Raw genomic sequence first — 20,051 nt, forward strand, 5'->3', positions numbered from 1 at the left:
AGTTAGCCAATGGTAAAGTGGATAAAATGCTGAATTTAAAGCTAAAAAGATCTGATTTCAAATTTGGTCTCAGACACTCAGTTGTGTGACTATGCAAGTCATTGAGCATCTGTTTAACTTGGTTTCCTCAACTGCAAAAATGGGGATAATGATAGCACCTACCCACAAGGTTCTTTTTTTAAAAGCTTTTTATTTTCAAAACATATGCATGGATAATTTTTCATTATTGACCCTTGCAAAGCCTCGTGTTTCAGATATTTCCTCCTTCCTCCCACTTCCTCCCCTAGATGGCAAGCAATCCAATATATGTTATACATGTTAAAATATGTTAAATCCAACATGTGTAAACATTTATACAATTCTTTTGTTGCACAAGAAAAATGATATTAAAAAGGAAAGAAAATAAGTAAGAAAACAAAATGCAAGCGAACAACATCAAAAAGAGTGAGAATGTTAAGTTGTGATTCACATTCAGTTCCCACAGTCCTCTCTCTGAGTATAGATGGCTCTCTTCATCACAAAATCATTGGAACTGGCATCAATATTCTCATTGTTGGAAATAGTCACGTTCATCAAAATTGATCATTGTATAATATCGATGTTGCTGTGAACAATGATCTCCCAGTTCTGTTCATTTCACTTAGAAGCAATTCATTTAAGTCTCTCCAGGCCTCTCTAAAATCATCCTCCTGATCATTTCTTATAGAACAATAACATTCAAATACCATAGTTTATTAAGCCATTCTCCAATTGATGGGCATTCACTCAGTTTCCAGTTTCTCCACAGTGTTCTTTTGAGGAACCAATGGGATTTTTATAAAAATGCTTATCACAGGATTTTAAAAATCATGTCATTATGTGGGAACTATATAAATGTTTATTCCCTTCCCCTCCTGTATTTTATTTTAGTTGTGTTGATTTTGTTAATGTAAAAAAAAATCCAAACAAAAATCTTTTTCAATTTCATGCAATTTAAATTATCTATTTTGTCTTTCTGTGATATCTTCTTTTTGGTTAGTTATATCCCTTCTAGCCATAGTTGTGAGAGGTGCAAAATCTGGTTTTCCTTTAAATGTTTTTATTGTGACTCTCTCCACAAGGCATCATAATTTTCCTTCCCTCCTTTGGACAGCATCCACTATTGACAATATTGGACTTGTAATTGGATTTTGTGTCTTCCAAACTCTCCTTTCTTCAATTCATCCTTTACAATGCTATCAAAGCAATCTTAATGAGTAAGGTATTATTTCATGGTTTTCTTGATTAAAAACCTATTCCTGTTTTTGTCTGCTCGAAAATCTTGGCATTTGAGATCTTTTACCATATGACTTAAACCTACCTTTACAAGCTTATTTTATACTTATAAACTTTTCATTAATCATATGAATTAGTCAAATTGGCATATATGATTATGTGTGACCTGATTTCATAAATGTTATCTCTTGATGAAAAACTTTCTTTGTCAATGAAAATCAGTACCTTCACTGAGTTTATGGATTTAGGGAGCAGCCTGGAATACTGAAAAATACAATGATTTTCCTAGAGTCACAAAAATATTATATTTGAAAGGTAAAACTTGAATCAAGGTGTTCCTTACCTTTAGGTCACATTTAAGACAAGTAAAGAAATTATTAGTTGCCATATTTTAGGTAGAAGGAGTACTCCAGCAGATGTCTGAATGATTCAAGTTCTCCATCATAATTTTATCATTATTTATAATAATAAATTCTCGGAGAAATAGGTACTAAAAGTTATGTAAACGGTAATTAAGCTTAACTCAAGCCCTCAAACTACCATTCACTACTATAAACTGTATTATCATAAGTTATCATAAATTATTATAGGGTATTATAGGATACTATAGGATATTTTAGAAAATTCTTAAATGTCTTACAAGCTTTTATAAACTAGATAAAAATACTACCTTTTAAACCAAAACCTTGGTTCATTTGTTTTATAAGTTTTTAAAAAAAAAACAAACAAAAAATGCAAAACATTTAATACTGACATAGTATACAAACTCGAATTTTATCAAATTTTTATTTATTGTTTGTGTAGCTTAACCCAAAGCAAAGCACTGAAAATGCTTAGATGGGCTTTAATCAGTCCCACAAGCACAAAGGTTTGGTCTTGGCCTTATTGTTAATTTTTATCAGACCTACACATGCAAGTTTCCCGAGCCCGGTGATTATGCCCTTTTAGCTTATATTGAGTTTAAAGGAGCGGGTATCAGGCACACTTCCCAAAGTAGCTCATGACACCTAGTTTAACCACACCCCCACAGGTTACAGCAGTGACTAACATTGAGCAATAAACGAAAGTTTGACTAAATCATAATAAAAAAAGGTTGGTAAATCTCGTGCCAGCCACGGCGGTCATACTATTAACCCAAATTAACAGAAGAACGGAGTAAAGTGTTTAAGCATTCAATTTACTAAATAAAGTTAAAGCTCAATTGTACTGTAATACGCCCTAGTTGACATTAAAATACGCAACTTACATGACTTTACCCCCTGCTGAAGACACTAAAGCTAAGGTACAAACTGGGATTAGAGACCCCACTATGCTTACCCGTAAACCGAGATAATTAAATAACAAAATTACTCGCCAGAGAACTACTAGCCCCTGCTTAAAACTCAAAGGACTTGGCGGTGCCCTAGATCCTCCTAGAGGAGACTGTTCTATAATCGATAAACCCCGATATACCTCACCCCTTCTCGCTTATCAGTCTACATACCGCCATCATCAGCTCACTCCAACAGGGAACCAAAGTGAGCAAAATCATGAAACCACAAAAACGTTAGGTGAAGGTGTAGCATATGGAGGGGGGAAGCAATGGGCTACATTTTCTATATTAGAACACAAGGAAATGTCTATTGAAACAAAGATATGAAGGAGGATTTAGTAGTAAATTAAGAATAGAGCTTAATTGAAATAGGCAATAGGATGCGTACACACAGCCTGTCACCCTCCTCAATAAAGTAATTTCCTATACCTAATAAGAATATGCCAAAAAGAGGAAAAAAGTCGTAACATGGCAAGTGTACTGGAAAGTGCACTTGTATAATCAAAATGTAGCTTAAATAAAGCATTTAGCTCACACCTAAAAGATTTCAGCTAACCCTGACCATTCTGAGCTAGATCTAGTCCTACATATAACTAATTAAACTTATTTATCACACCCTTCAAAAATTTATTCATCCTAATATAGGTGATAGAAAAGATGAACCTATAGGCACAATAGAGAGAGTACCGTGAGGGAACGTTGAAAGATTCCATCCTGTAAGCGACAAAAGGAAAGATTATACCTTTTACCTTTTGCATAATGATTTGGACAAAAAGAATTAAAGCCTGCCTTTCCCAAATTAAGTGAGCTATTGTGGAACAGTTGTCAGAACTAACTTGTCTATGTAGCAAAATAGTGAGATGATTTTACAATAGGGGTGAAAAGCCTATCGAACTTAATGATAGCTACTATGCTTTCTGTCCTGCATCTTTTGAACAAAGTCAATAATTTTGTAACAACCAGCCATAGGTCTTATCTCACCAAGTCTTAGCCACACCTACATGGCAACATTTGCCCTGGTAATTAATTGACTTTGCTTGTTATCCACAGTCTGTACATTCATGATCAAACATTAGAAGTCATGGGTTTTAATGACTTTTTTCTTAAATTTTGTCTCCTGTGAATTTCTGGGTGCTTTTACTTCTCTTATTAGATTTTAGCTATTCCATGTAGTATATGGACTGGTGAAAAATCATAGGTAATTTTATCCTCCCTATTTACATTTCAGTTTTTAAAATTTTTTATTAGATTTGCAAGGCTGAAGGCAATATGCTCTTGGTAGACTCTATTAAGTAAGTCCTATCCCCAGAAAGGAGCCTGTTTCCTTAATTTTAAGTTGTGATACAAAAATTCAAATCTTGTTCCTAGATACTATCTTCTTAACCAGATGTTTACTTTTCAAATCCTCCTTTCTTTTCAGAAGCCTTTGTCTTCAATGAGTGAGAGTGACGAAAATTTCATCCATGACCCTAAGTCTTTAATTTCTTGTGCAATATTTTTGGAATCTTTACCAATGCTTTCTATTTTCCTTCTGCTGGTATCATTTATGTCTTAATAGATGACTGACAAGAGGGTGGAGTCATCTAGTTTGACATGCTCCTCCATGTCTTGGATACAGACCCTAGGTAGACAACAGACTTAAAAGTTGGTAAATAGTTGCCTCAGTCTGTCACTACTCTTCCCTTTCTACTCAAAGAGTACCTCAAAAGTTATGTTCTTGATGTTCAATTATTCAGACATATCTGATCCTTTGTGACTCCAAGGACTATAGCACATCAATACTATCTATGGGGTTTTCTTGGCAAAGATACTGGAAAGGCTTGCTATATCCTCCTCCAAAAAATTAAGGCAAACAGGGATTAAATGACTTGGTGTAGGTAGTAAGTGTCTAAAGTTGGATTTGAACTTTGGTCTAGCTGAATTCATACCTAGCACTCTATGCATTAAGCCAGCTAGAAGCTTTCTCAAAAGGTCCAGCTCCTTCCTTTTTGGAAAGAGCCTCAGATGTGTTCCTTAATTCCTAGCATTATATTCATTTTCTCCCTTTGTCTCTGGGTCACAGAACACTCTCCAATCTCCAGACAGGTCTGAATTTCCTCTAAATTTTATCTCTTCAGATCCTCTTTCTTAATTTTTAATCTCTTACAGGTTTGTTTTTTTTTTTTTTTTTTTTTTTTTTGGTTTATTTGTTTGTTTTTTAATACTGGTTTTCCCCTCAGACTGGAAATAGAGTTGATCTTCTTGACTTGATCTGCTGCTGACTGGTGTGGCCGCTCTGAACTATTCCACTTTATGACCTGTACCAGCATCTTTAGGAAGTTGCTTCCCCATTCCCTTCCCAAATGTTTGTCACACTGGTGCCAGACTTAGTACATGTCACCAGCTTTAGCCATACTATTGCTGGAGTTATACCTAAAGAAATGATCCACTAACCTTGAACTCAAAAAGGCACTAGCGCTTGGGACTATAAACCTGTACCAAGTCCAGGTTGGTCTTTGTTTTAACTGCAAATCTCTTCTCCAGTTTTTTAAGTCACTTCGGTCTCTTAGATAATCTAATTTCCTTCTTTTGCAGGAGGGAGTCTAGTCTGTCCTCTCCTGTAAGGATAATAAACTATTCCTTGATGAAAAGTTCTGGATTGCTTTTAGTTTTTGAATTCTAATCACCTAGCTTGATATCTTGTACACTGAGACCTAATATATGTTTGCCTTTTACATGGAGGTTTAATAAACATCCATTAAATTAAATTGCAATGCAATTCCTTCCCCTGCTTTTTAAGTCTTTTGACTCAATTTAACTCTAGGGAAAGGGAAATGCTTCAATATATAACAAAGAGCCAAAGTCGGGTCTGAGGGTAAATTTTAAAAAATGATATATTGATGATTACTTATCTTGTTTTAACCAGCACCTCCATGATCCTAAACTGACATGAGCATTAGCACTTTCTAGATGCCTCTATTCCAAGGGAACTACAAGCTCTCTAGACATCCAGCCAAGCCAACCAGTCCCCCAAGAGACTCACAGAAGCACTCACATGAGATGTTAGGAGGAAACTAGAACTCACCAATCCTACAGTAACTGTATTTGTTACATAATCAGATCTACATTTTGCAGCATAACCATGGTTAATTTCCAAAAATAACCATGGTATCACTTTTACTGGGTTCTTACTATAAACTTTTCAAACAATCACCATCCTCTCTGGGGATGAAATTCTGAATTATAATCAGGGTGGGGTGACTGGGGCTTTGTCCTAGGGTGCCAAATTTAGAGTACTAATAGCACTTTCAGCCTTCATCAGAATAGAAACAATAGCTAGTATCTGATAAATGAGAATGACTACAAAGGAACTTTACAAATGGCATATTTATTTCTTCTCAAGGACCTTGGCATCTAGGTGAACTATTATCTCTGACTCTTAATTCACCATCAATGGCCTTACAGATTTGCCCTGAATTTGGTTTGTGGTGATCTCCCTGATTGCAAAATTGCTCATTTGAATTCTGATGGAATTGACTGCAGATAAAACATCTGTTGTCAATTTGTGACTGTATTCTACTTCCTAGGGTATGTTGTCTGTGTCTATTCTGCTCAGCAACAATAAGACTATAAAATAAACTCCTACTTTATTGGTTTAGGAAACTTATCAGGTAAGAAAAAGAAAATTAGCACATTCTCTGCATCTTATAGTCCTACATGGTTGCCTAGCACACTAACAGGTTAACTGTAGTTTGTAGCATAGGCAGGTCTTATTGGATTTGAGACTACTTTTCTATCCACTATGATATTATGTTTTTTCTCCATAATAATAGTAACTATCATTGCCAAAATTTATTCTTTATGTTGAAACAAAATCTGAGGCTTTGCTACCTCTAACAATTGATTCTAATTTTATTCTGTGGAGCTACAAAACACTAGTGTAAGCCCTCTTGCTTGTGACAATCCTTCAACTATTTTCCAGCAATATGATATAGTGTAAAGAACAAAAGATTAGTTCTAGGTCAAGAAGACACAGGTTCAAGTCCTGGGTACTCTATAAGCTTATGTCACTTGACCTCACTAGGCCTTAGTTTTCTTACCTTCTTTTACAGAGGGGGTTGAACTAGATGACTAATAAATTGCCTTCCAATTCTAACATTCCATGAATCTAGATACATGTTCCAATCTAGGTTTCCTTTATTCCATTCCCAAATTCCTTCAACCATTTCTCATAGTATACAGTAATTAAATCCTTCACCATTCTGTATCTCTTCTAAATGAACTAAATTTTATCAATGCTTCTTCTAAAAAGATGGAACCCAGAATTATACCCACAATGCAATACAATTGTGAGGGCACTGAACATCTGAAACAGGGAAAATTATCAGAGAATAGAAGAAAATTTGGATCTTATTATTAATACTAAACATAGATGATCAATTGAACATTAATGAAACTACCAATTTATTTATCTACTGTCCCATCTTTACAAACTCTTTACATCTATACATAAAATAAATCAAGGGCATCCTTGATGAAGAGATTAGCAAGAAACAAATAGCCTTTTGCAAGCAACATTCAACAATGGATCACATCTTTACCACATCACAATTAACAGAAAATTATAAAGAATACAAGATCCCACTATAATTATATATTATTCCAGAAAAGCTTTATAACAAAGAATACCTTTATTTAAAGATGATAGGGTTAGGATTGAGAAGAGAATGCATAGGCCACAATGGTACAAGGAATCATTTTATGAACTGAAGGAATAATATTTGACTTCCATCTGCAGGACAATTCAGAGTTATATGCAAATCTGACATAGCTATCTCTATAGCTATACTCCTCTGAAGTGTATATTTGAGAGACACTATACAGCTTGTCAAACTCACCCGTTGCTAGCCATTACTACAGATTTATTTGAGAATAAATGAAACAGTCAAAAGAAACCTCTCATATAGCTCTAGTGACTTTGAAGTACTGGATATAAAAGATCAGGGAGGAATTTAAAATGGTATTTTCATCTTTTTTCCCAGTTAAAAGTTTTTGACCTTAAAAGAGAGAAGGGAGAAAACAGCAATATACTATTATAGAAAAGGATTTGGATTCATAAACCATGGTTCATAATACTAGAAAAATCTGCCTGCAGAGCTGCCAAAATAATCTTTCCAAAGCATAAGTCTAACTATGTCAATCTCCTGTTCAGAATTCATTGGTGATTCCCCACTGCTCATGTAATATTAGACAAATTACTTACCATCATATTTAAGACCATCTCCAATCTGGTTCCTCTCTACCTTTTTGTATCTTGATTGTATTCCCAGATGACTAACACAGTGCCTGGAACATTCAAGTAGGAATTTAATAAACATTATTAATTAATTGATAATTTGAAAGAGTTTACTGTTCCTTAGATGGGAATATTTCAAAATGGAGAAAGGGCTTGAGACTGGATTTTGAAAGATTGAAAGTATTTAGATAGGTGTTAAAAGGGAGAAGGGGGAATCCAGAAGGAAGAAAGATATTTTATTTTTGCATCCCCAACACCTAGAATAGTATCTTACACAGAATAATCACTTAGTAAATTATTAATAGATAGGTTTGACTTGGCTTGGATTGTAGATAACTAGTACAAGGTATATTTGGGAGATAGAATATTCATTTGAAGAATCTAGTATTAATATAAGAAATAAAGTGACAGTATATTTAGCTGTCTCTTCTATTACTTATTTTCATAGAATCACACAAGAGACTTACAGGCCTAAGAAACAGCTTGTGAGTAGCCAGGCACACATACCTGCTACTATGCTATAGGAAAGCTGCCTCTTCAATTTGGAAGCAGCTGTGTTTTAGCAACTATGGCATAAAAGCCCAATTTAGAAATTGATTTTTCAGTACTGGTTATTCAATGTAGTCAATCTCCAAATCTGCTGATTAGGTCCCCATTTCTCTATTATGGGCATATTTATTTCTTCCTGGACCAGGATTTGGGGCATTTATCCAAACAAGATGACTTGAATTTTTCTGTGTTCCTAGGGAAGCAGAGTTCTCTTATAAGTGTCTGCTTGTTTGAGTATCTATATTAGCCTGAAATTAGAGACTTCAAAGCAGATCCTAACATGTTCATTGACAGGGTTTAATGGATGTTAGTTGAGTTGGTTTCATTCTAATTTATTAGGCTCTTTTATATGAGTGGAATTCAGAAAATCCAAATGAGTTGGGGGTGGGCTCAGGAAAGAAAATGAACAGGGAGTAGGCAGAACACTTATGGAAAGACTCATCTGTGTGACAGTTTTATTAGCACAAAATGTATATGTAGACTAGACAAGACTTGCATATATATATAATTTCACATCAGAATCCTGTGAAGTAGAGTATTTGGGGAGAAAAAAGTATACCAGTGATTTTATTGGAATAGATAACTTGATGAAGAAATTTTCTCTGTCATTGAAACTAGGCACCTTCCATGTAACTTATAGTCTTAGAGAGTAGACCAGGACACTGAAAGTATAATTTGCCTAGGATGACATTGCTATTATGTAGCTGTAGTAAGCCTGTGGCTCCAGGATTCAGTTTCTATCTGCTATACCATGCTGCCTTTTTTTTTTTTTAACTGATGAAGTAACTGATGGTCATAGTGGTTAAATTACTTGTCCATAGTCACAAAACTATATATGAGTCAGGATTATCATGTAGGCTCTTGATTCTTGCTAATTCCACATCTGGCATCCTTTCTACTAGAAAATGCTTTATGGCATCTAAATTCCTAAGAGTTAGCAGGATATAAAACTCTAGCAAGAGAAATGTGGCAAAAGGAAGAATTTTATTTTATCCATTCTCCAATTGATAAATGGCCAAAGGATATGAACAATTTTCAGATGAAGAAATTAAAACCATTTCTAGTCATTTGAGAAGGTGTTCTAAATCACTATTGATTGGAGAAAAGCAAATTAAGACAACTAAGATACCGCTACACACGTCTCAGATTGGCTAAGATTACAAGAAAAAATAATGAAAAATGTTGGAAGGGATTGCGAAAACTGGGACACTGATACATTGTTGGTAAAGTTGTAAATGGATCCAGCCATTCTGGAGAGTACTTTGGAACTGTGCTCAAAAAGTTATCAAACTGTGCATACCTTTTGATCCAGCAATGTTACTACTGGGCTTATATCCCAAAGAGATCTTAAAGGCGAGAAAAGGACCCACATGTGCAAAAATGTTTGTGGTAGCCCTTTTTGTTGTGGCAAGATAATAGAAACTGAATGGATGCCCATCAGTTGGAGAATGGCTGAATAAATTATGGTTTATGAATGTAATATTCATACTCCATGGTATATGGAGTATAATATTCCAATAGTATATGGAATATTATTGTTCTGTAAGAAATGATCAGGAGACCTAGAGAGACTTAGATGAACTGATGCTAAGTGAAATAAGCAGAACTGGGAGATCATTGTATATGGCAACAGAAATATTATACAATGATCAATTCTGACGAATGTGAATCTTTCCAACAATGAGAAAACTGATGCCAGTTCCAATGGTCTTGTGATGAAGAGAGCCATCTACACCCAGAGAGAGAATTATGGGAACTGACTGTGAATCACAACATAACATTCTCACTCTTTTTGTTGTTGTTCACATACATTCTGTTTTTTTACTCAATTACTTTCCTTTTTTATCTGATTTTTCTTGTGCATCAAGAGAATTGTATAAATATGTTTACACATATTGGATTTAACATATATTTTAACATGTTTAATATATATTAGATTGCCATGTAGGAGAGGGGATGAGGGAAAGGAGGGGAAAATCTGAAATACAAAGCTATGCAAGGGTCAATGTTGACAAATTATCCATGCATATGTTTTGAAAATAAAAAGCTTTTTTAAAAAAAAGTTATTTTATCCTAAGCAATGTGAAAATTGTAATTATGAATAATATGACTAACTTATCAGCATTTAACCAATAATACCTATGGTAAAGTTTATAATATTACTTTCCATTCTATATAATTAGATGACCTAATAAGTTTTGAAAGTACTTATATGTAATCATTATACATATCTCACAAATACAAACTGTAATTATTCTCATAATAGATAAGATTATGTTACTTACTTTAGCATCTTTACATTGCCAAAAAAATTCCCCTTTATTAACATCAAAACACATTGTTTATGGTGCGTGGAGTAATTCTGTAATCAAATTGAAACAACATGAATAGAAATTGAGTAAGTATTTTCTGAGATTTTATTTTTTATAATATGCTAAAATATTTTCATCTAAAAATATCTAGATACTTAAAATTTAAATTATATTGAATTAAAAATCATATATGAAGATTTAATTTTAGACCATGATGTCACCCTCACTGGGGATCTACTTAACAAATCATAATAGTTATATTATTTCCCAAAGCAGTATAAAGTTGTCCATACTTTAAGCTCATTTTCACAACTCATTTAATTTCATTTTTTCAGTGCCAAATAGACATAAAATATTAGAGCTAGAAAGAGGTTTGAGAGATATTGATTCAATTCTATTCAGTTTGCATTTAACACGTTCCTACTGTGAGCAAATACTATGTTAAGTGATGGACATACAAAGACAAACAATGAAATATGCCTAACCTCCAGGAGTCTACATTTTTCTGGGGGACACTTCTACATAGCAAGATAATTATAAGATAATTTCAGGAAGGGAAGAGATAGAACTAAACAACTGGATAATTAGGAAGGGCCTCATGTAGGAAATGGAACCTAAGAGAATCCAAGCAGGAAAGTTTGTACTTTATCCTAGAAGCAAAATGTAGCCACTCAGTCTTCTTGAGCAGGGAATCAAAGTTCTTTTTGGAATATTAATTTGTAATCTATGTAGAGAAAGAATTAGGAGAAAATGAAAGCAGAGAAATGATTAAAGAAGTTACTTGAATGAACAAGGTGAAAAATGAGTTCAGCACCACAATGGTTATCATGATTTGAAGTTCTTTCATTGCATTCTATTCATGACACCACTTTCTCCTTTTTTCCTCCTACTTGTTTTTTTCTTGGTCTCCTTTATTATGTCACCATTTAGATTTGTTTCACTCTTGTAGTCAATAAATTCCAGGGGCTCCCTGTTGTCATTAGAACAATTGTAAATTGTTCTTTATTTAGTTTTTAAAGATCTTTTCAATTTTGTTCTAATTCATCTTTTTTTTTTTTTTTTTTTTTTTTAACTTCATTGGACATTATTTCTCCTTTCATACACTGAGATTCATCATTTTCTCTCAATTCCTCACACATGATATTCTAATGTCCTTGATTTGCAGACTGGTTATGCTCCATGCTTATAATTCATTGTCTTCTCACTTCCACCTTATAAAATTCCTCTTTTCCTCCAAGATGTAGTTCAAGCAACACTTTGCTTTCTCCATGAAGCCTTTCCTGATTGCCTCAAGTACTAATGTCTTCTCTTTCAAACTTCTTTGTATTAACTACTTTGCTATTTAAATTTATTCTGTATAAGCTTATTTGTTATTGTCACCTTTCCCATTAGAATGGAAATTCTTTGTAAGGTTTTCATTGATTATACCACAACTTGTATATTTGTAGGTATATTTGTATATCGAATACAGTTCCTAATACATAATAGATGCTTAATTCTTGGTTGATATGTAATACTTATTATTTTTTTAGAAGTTCTCTATTGATAGATTCTAGATACTATTTTTAAAATAAAAGTTCTCTGTTAACAGGAATAGGGACTGGTCCTAAATCAAAACTTTCCCCAAAATTCACCTCCTCACTTCAAAGCACAGATTTAGACGAGTGTCAGGAAGAATTCAGCTAACTTGATGGTCTATGCTAATGCATAGAAAAGAAGAGAAACTTCTTGGCAGATTACTGTGACACCTACAGAAAATATACTCTAAAGCTTGAAGGTCAAATATATAACTTGCTGATATGCTTAAAAACATAGAATTAGACCTTGTTTGATTTCCAAAATCTAAGAATGACATTTGCTGTGACAGAAATCCTTGCTATCTTCTTTGCTTTTACTTTAAATACATGTGTGTATTTAAATAAATGGAAATCATTAAGTGCTTACTGTGGGCCAAACATTGTAACAAGCATAGGGGATACAAATAGTAAAGCAAAAAAAAGGCTATATGCTGAAAGAACTTATGTTCTGTTAAGGATAGATAATACTTGTAGATGAAGTTTCAGCTGCAAGTTAGATGATAGAAAAACTTACTGGTCTTTCCAACTACTCCATCAAAACATATTTTAATGAATTTTCTTTAATGCCATTTCCATTGCTAATATCAGAAATGTTTTTAAATTTAATTTTTTGTTTCATTTTAAGTTCCAAAAGGTCTACTTCCCTTCCTACTCCCCACTAAAGAAGGTCACAATTTGACTCACACACACACACACACACACACACACACACACACACACATGCAAAAATGTGTGTGTATAGAGATGTTTTGCAATATTGCATATCCATACATACTTATATGTGTGTATGTGTGTGTGCATAAAACTATACTACGCATAGTTCTTATTTCCCAGTTCTTTCTCTGGAGGTGGATAGCTTCTTTTGTCATCACTTCTTTATAGTTGATTTGAGTACTTATAATCCTCAGAATAACTCAATCATTCAGTTATTCTTTGAACAATATTGTTGTTACTGTATACAACATTCTCTTGATTCTGTTCATTTTGTTTCATTACTTCATGAAGCTTTCCCATATTTTACTAAAATCAATAAGATCATTATTTCTTATACCAGAGTAATATTCCATTAGAATCATTATACCACAACTTAACTATTTCCCAATTGACAGGCATCTTTCAATCTCCAGGTTTTTGATTCACAAAGACAGATAATATTTTAAAATATTCTTTTTTTCCTGATGACCTTAAGAACCAGGCCTTATAGAGTTACGTTGAATCACGAGGTAGACAGAGTTTATAATTCTTTGGGTATAATTTCAGATTGTTTTCCAAATCAGTTCATGTTACAGAATAATAGTGACCCAGTTTTTCCATATTCCCTTCAACACATTTTTTTTTCCCCTTTTGTCATTTTAGGCAATTTGATAGGTATGATATGATATCTCAAAATTTTTTAATTTGCATTTTTCTAATTAATGATTCAAAATATTTTTGAGTATATATAATTTTGATTTCACCTTTTTAAAATTTCTGGTTTTATCTTTTGATCATTTCCCAATTGGGGAATGGCTCACATTCTTATGAGAAAAAAAAAAAAAAAACTATCTGTTTGAGATGACTCCAAGAAATTGTCCATAAAATTTTCTGCTTTTCTTGTAATCTTTACCACATTGATTATGTTTGTACAACTTTTAAATTTAATAGTCAGAATTATCCATTTTACATCTCACAACATTCTCTGTGTAGTGTTTATTAATAAATTCTTTTCCTATCTGTAAGGCTGACAATATGTTCTAATTTTTTTTTTATATCTCCCTTTCTATCTAGTCCATTTTGAGCTTAAATTGGTAAATGATATAAGAAATTGATCTATACTCAATTTCTGCCACTGTTTTCCAGTTTTCTCAATTTTTATCAAATAGTGAATTCTTCTCCCCAAAGCTTAAATTATTACATTTGACAAATACAAGGTTACTCTATTTATTACTGTGTATCTTATGTCTACTCTGTTCTACTGATTCACCTTCCTATTTCTTAGCCAGTACTAAATAGTTTTGATTAATCATTACCTTATATTTTAATACGTGACACTGTTAAACATTCATTTAGATTTTTTCATTAATTCCTTTGGTAATGATCTTTTGTTCTTCCTAATAAATTTTGTTACTTTTTCGGGCTCAATACATTTTTGATAACTTAATTGGGATGGCATTGAATAAGTAGATTAGTTTAGGTGCAATTGTCATTTTTATTATATTAGCTTCTTCTTATCCATTAACAATTATTATTTCTCCAATTATTTAAATATGATTTCGTATAAATAAAGTGTTTTATACTTTATGTTCATGTAGTTCCTAGGTTTGTCTTAGAAGGTATATTCCCAGGTATTTTTGTGCTACTCTCTCTCTTCTTGCAGGGTTTTGTTGGTAATATACAGATGATTTATATGGGTTTATTTTATATCCCACTGCTGTGCTAAAATTGTTTCAAAAGCTTTTTAGTTGACTCTCTAGGATTTGGGTATATTATCATATTGTCTGCAAAGAGACATCTTATTACCTCAATGCCCATTGTGATTCCTTCAATTTCTTTTTCTTCTTTTATTGCTATTGCTGGCATTGCTAATATTGAATAATATTAGTGATAATGGACATCCTTGTTTTATCCCTGATTGTATTGGTAAGGCTTCCAGGTTATCTCCATTATAAAAAAAGTTTGCTAATGGTTTTAGATAGATGTTTCTAATAAGAATAGAAGAATAATGAAAAAAATCCATTTTTATATCTATGTTTTCAAGTGTTTTTAATAGGAATGTGTTATATTTTATTAAAAGCTTTTTTGCATCTATTAACATTATATTAATGATAAAAGTAACAAAAATATGATTATCAGTTATGTTAATAGTTTTGCTTATGTTAAACCATCCCTACATTTCTGGTATAAATCCCACTTAGTAATAATGTATAATCTCTGGAGTCTTCATCCATTTTGATTATTCTTTCCTATATTCCTAAATAACAAGTGGAAAAAGAATGGTGAAATGTATTTCCAACTTGTATTCCCTTTCTCTTGATAACCTATTAAAATTTAAAAATTTTCCTTCAATCTCCTTTTTAGCCTGAACAGCTTGCATATCCTGCTAGAGTTGCTATTATAGGACAAATAAATTAATAGGACAAATAAATAAATTACAGGACAAACAAATTAATAGCCATCATTTCTAAATTAAACTGAGATCTTTCTCCCAAAACCCAAACAAAAGCCCCCTTTTCCCTGAACCATAAAAGTATTGTGCTTTAAATTTTTCTAATAGTATTTCTCTTAAAACTGATGTTCTCTTAAACAGAGAAATGTAACTATTACTTAGCCAAATAATTTAACTATATGGATCAAATTTCAATTTCTAGGATTTGTGTTCTATTAATCAATTAATGTTTACTGATATATTATATAGATAAATCTAGTGAAAAATGTACTAAATCTGGAATAGGAAATCAGGGTTTAAATTCTACCTCAGATACTTATTTGTGTGAAAATGGGAAAATCACAACCTCTCAAAACCTATTATTTTATGTGTAAAATGGGGCTAATTATAATTACACTGCCTATCTCACTTAGTTGTCATAAAGCATTTTGCAAATCTTGAAATGCTATTTTTTTTCATAATTATAACTTTTTATTGACAGAACCCATGCCTGGGTAATTTTTTTTACATTATCCCTTGTACTCACTTATGTTCTGACTTTTCTCTTCCCTCTCTACCCCCTCCCCCAGATGGCAAGCAGTCCTATATATGTTAAATATGGCACAGTATATCCTAGATACAATATATGTGTGCAGAACCGAACAGCTCTCTTGTTGCACAGGAAGAATTGGATTCAGAATGTAAAAATAACCAGGGAAGAAAAACAAAAATGCAAATAGTACATTCATTTCCCAGTGTTCCTTCTCTGGGTGAAGCTGATTCTGTTCATCATTGATCAATTGAAACTGAGTTAGATCTTCTCTTTGTCGAAGAAATCCACTTCCATCAGAATATATCCTCATACAGTATTGTTGTTAAAGTATATAATGATCTCCTGGTTCTGCTCATTTCACTTAGCATCATTTCATGTAAGTCTCTCCAAGCCTCTCTGTATTCATCCTGCTGGCCATTGAAATGCTATTTAAATGTGATATAAATTTTTAACAACCTGTTCCTAAACAGTCTTGGTGCTTCTCCCTCTTTATATATTAGACAAACAATATAATAGTTATTGAATTCTACTAATCTTATTTTAAAACAATGTCAGAGACTGATACTTCTAGGGAAACATATCATTAAATTCACTGATGGAGTCTACAAAGATGTGTGCCTTTTAAAACCTGTTCCTAAATGGTATTGGTACTTCTCTCTTTACATATTTTTTCTTTTTTCCCCTTTCTCTTTACAAATCAAATATAAACAATACAATAGTTATTGAACTTCACTTATCTTTATTTTTAATTTTTTTATTTAAATAAGGAGAATTCTTTCATATGGAAAGATCTAATATCCCATATTTGAAAGAAGAAATAATAGATACTGAAACAGAGAGAAAAGGCAAGAGAGTGGCACCACTGGCCTGATGATTTTGTGATTGTAATTTCCCATCCAAGTTAAGTTTCAAAAAAATAATAAACAGGTTGCACATTACACTTTTACCCATCATCTGTTCTTTCAAATAGCTGATCCACATAAAAAGACAAAAAAGAGGAAAGGCCAAAAGAAAATCTTTTACTATACAGAGCATGTTTAAAAGCTTGAAGGAGTACAATATCCCCAATTAAAAACAATGAATGTCATCCATAGAGCCTCAAATAATTGGTGCCTTTACATGCTAATGTGACCATAAGCCACTACTACCATTTCCAGGACCACCATAACAGACAGGGTGGGTGATAGAATTGGAGGAAATGAGGCAACCATTAGATGTTCTGATGAGTCAAGAGAAATTACCGCAGCCATGAATGCTGCAGTAAGAATAAGAACAGCTGGCTGGGTGACCTCCAGACAGAAATTATTACAATCCCAATCTTATCCACTTGTCCTTGGGTCACACTAATGAGTTGAGAGTGTTCATTTTCCTAACATTTGTGTTTCTCAACTAATCTTACTTTAAAACAATTTCAAGGAGACTGATACTTCTGGGGAAACATGATCTTAATAAATCCATTCATGGAGACTGTATGTGTGCCTTCTCAAAAATCCTCCATGAAGAATCAACTCAAAATTCTAAAGTAGGGGGAAATTTCATATAAGTAGTGGACTAAGTAAACTTGTATGCATTCAAAGAAAAAATGTAATATGCCTGTTTTTGACCATATCCTATTTTTTTTAATTGTTTGCCAATCTATTTCTTACGATAGTATCTCAATATATGATGCAGTAAAATCAACCTTGTGTAATTTTAATATTTGTTGTACATGATTCTAAATTCTCAACACTGAAAAGGAGATGAACATTTGGGAGCTATTTCATGCTATCAGGTCTGCTCTCAAATTCCCCTTCTTAGCATTCTAGACCCATTTTCTTAAAAATAGCAATGAAAAGCTGAGAATAACAAGGAAAAGTCATTCAACAATTTATTTTCCTATTTTGCGTTAAATCGTTCTTCCACCCTGAATGTTGAGGGAACATAAAAATTTGCTTTTATATATCCAGCCAAAGAACTGATATAATTAAAATTTAAAATTAATATTATTGTTATAAATTTTAAGTTTGGCAACCGACTCCAAGAATTCTATGGGCAAGAATCTTGAAAGGAAAAGTGGAATAAGCTTAGTAGGAACCTTATAATTCACAGCAGGAATCCAGATCTTTCTATATACAAGGTATGTCACAGCCTCATATACAATCTTCAAATCTGAATACCAGGTATTAGCTCTTATAATGGTAAAGATTAGCAAGAGGATCCTGATTAAAAGATAGTATTCTGAAGTGGTCAAAGGATATGAACAATTTTCAGATGAAGAAATAGAAACTATTTTTAGTCATATATAAAGGTGTTCCAAATCACTATTGATCAGAGAAATGTAAATTAAGACTGCTCTGTGATACCATGACATACCTCTCAGATTGGCTAAAATGACAGAAAAAGATAAGAAACGTTAGAGGGGATGTGGAAAAACTTGGGACACAGATACATTGTCAGTGGACCTGTGAACGGATCCAATCATTCTGGAGATTAATTTGGAACTATGCTCAAAAAATTATCAAACTGCGCATACCCTTTGACCCCAGCAGTGTTTCTACTAGGCTTATATCCCAAAGAGATCTTAAAGGAGGAAAAGGGACCCACATGTGCAAAAATGTTTGTGTTAGCCCTTTTTGTAGTGGCTAGAAACTGGAAACTGAATGGATGCCCATCAATTGGAGAATGGCTGAATAAATTATGATATATAAATGTTATAGAATATTATTGTTCTGTAAGAAATGACCAGCAGGATGATTTTAGAGAGGCCTGGAGGCATTTCACTAAGTGAAATGAGCAGAACCAGATCATTATACATGGCAACAAAAAGACTATATAATGATCAATTCATTGGCTCTTTGGACATGGCTCTTTTTAACAATGGGATAATTCAAGCCAGTTCCAATTGTTTAGTGATGAAGAGAGCCATCTATATCCAGGGAGAAGACTGTGGGAACTGAATATAAACCACAACATAGCATTTTCACTCTTTCTGTTGTTGTTCGTTTGTATTTTGTTTTCTCAGATTTTTTTTTTCCTTCTTGATCCGATTTTTCTTGTGTAGCAAGATAACTGTATAAATATCTATACATATATTGGATTTAATATACATTTTAACATATTTAACATGTATTGGACTATCTGCCATCTATGGAAGGGGGGAAGGAGAAGGAAGGGAAAATTTGGAACAGGTTTGGCAAGGGTCAATGTTGAAAAATTATTCATGCATATGTTTTGTAAATAAAAAAGATTTAATAAAATTTTTTAAATGGAAAAAAGATACTATTCTGTTCCCCTTCCAAATATCTACTCCATAAGAATGTGTCTCAACTAGAAGTGCTTAGGAACACTGACTTCAGATGAAAGATCATGCAACTTAAATCAATATTTTACTTTTAATAAATTCACTTTAACAAGTTTTGTGTGGATTTTAAAAAATTATTTTCTGGTGTTGACATCAATTTACCAGAGAAGACATTCATTTAAAGAACATGTATGGGCCATTTAGTTTTAGGGAACATCTGGAAGACCCCTGAATCCCCAATCAGCATACCATAAAAGTTAAAATATTCTAAATTTATAAAACTAATTTTTAAAAGAATTCTGAATTTAGGGCTTCAGACTGTACCTTCCAAATAATTTTGAACAACTATGACTATCCTTTTAAACTTATGCTAATTAACTAATTAACAAGATGGGAAGGCCTATTTCTCAGTTATATAGTTGAAGAGGTATGATTGGGGGTTAGGGTGGGGGAAAGCAGAATGTAGGTTATTACCCAGCTTTGTCAATATTCTAACTTCAGTTATTCTAAGGAAGGCAAGTGCTGGGAATCTTGAGCTCCCTGAAATTAGAAGTAAAGATACCTTTGAACAAGTATGCTTTCTCACCTTCAGTATCCTTTGCTGCTAACTCTCCTGACTACCTGAAACTATGCTCACTAACAGTCAAGAGAATGAATACAACAGATTAAAATGTCTATATCACAATGCTCTCTACAGTTTTTCTCCAGGATTCTCCCTGAAAAAAATCTGAAATTTATTAAAATTTTCAATTCTCCTATAATTCTATTCACATAAAAAACTTATATAGTGTAATTCTTGAAAAGAACAATAATCA

The sequence above is a fragment of the Antechinus flavipes genome, chromosome 2, assembly GCF_016432865.1.
Source record: "Antechinus flavipes isolate AdamAnt ecotype Samford, QLD, Australia chromosome 2, AdamAnt_v2, whole genome shotgun sequence".
In the NCBI taxonomy this organism is placed as follows: Eukaryota; Metazoa; Chordata; class Mammalia; order Dasyuromorphia; family Dasyuridae; genus Antechinus; species Antechinus flavipes.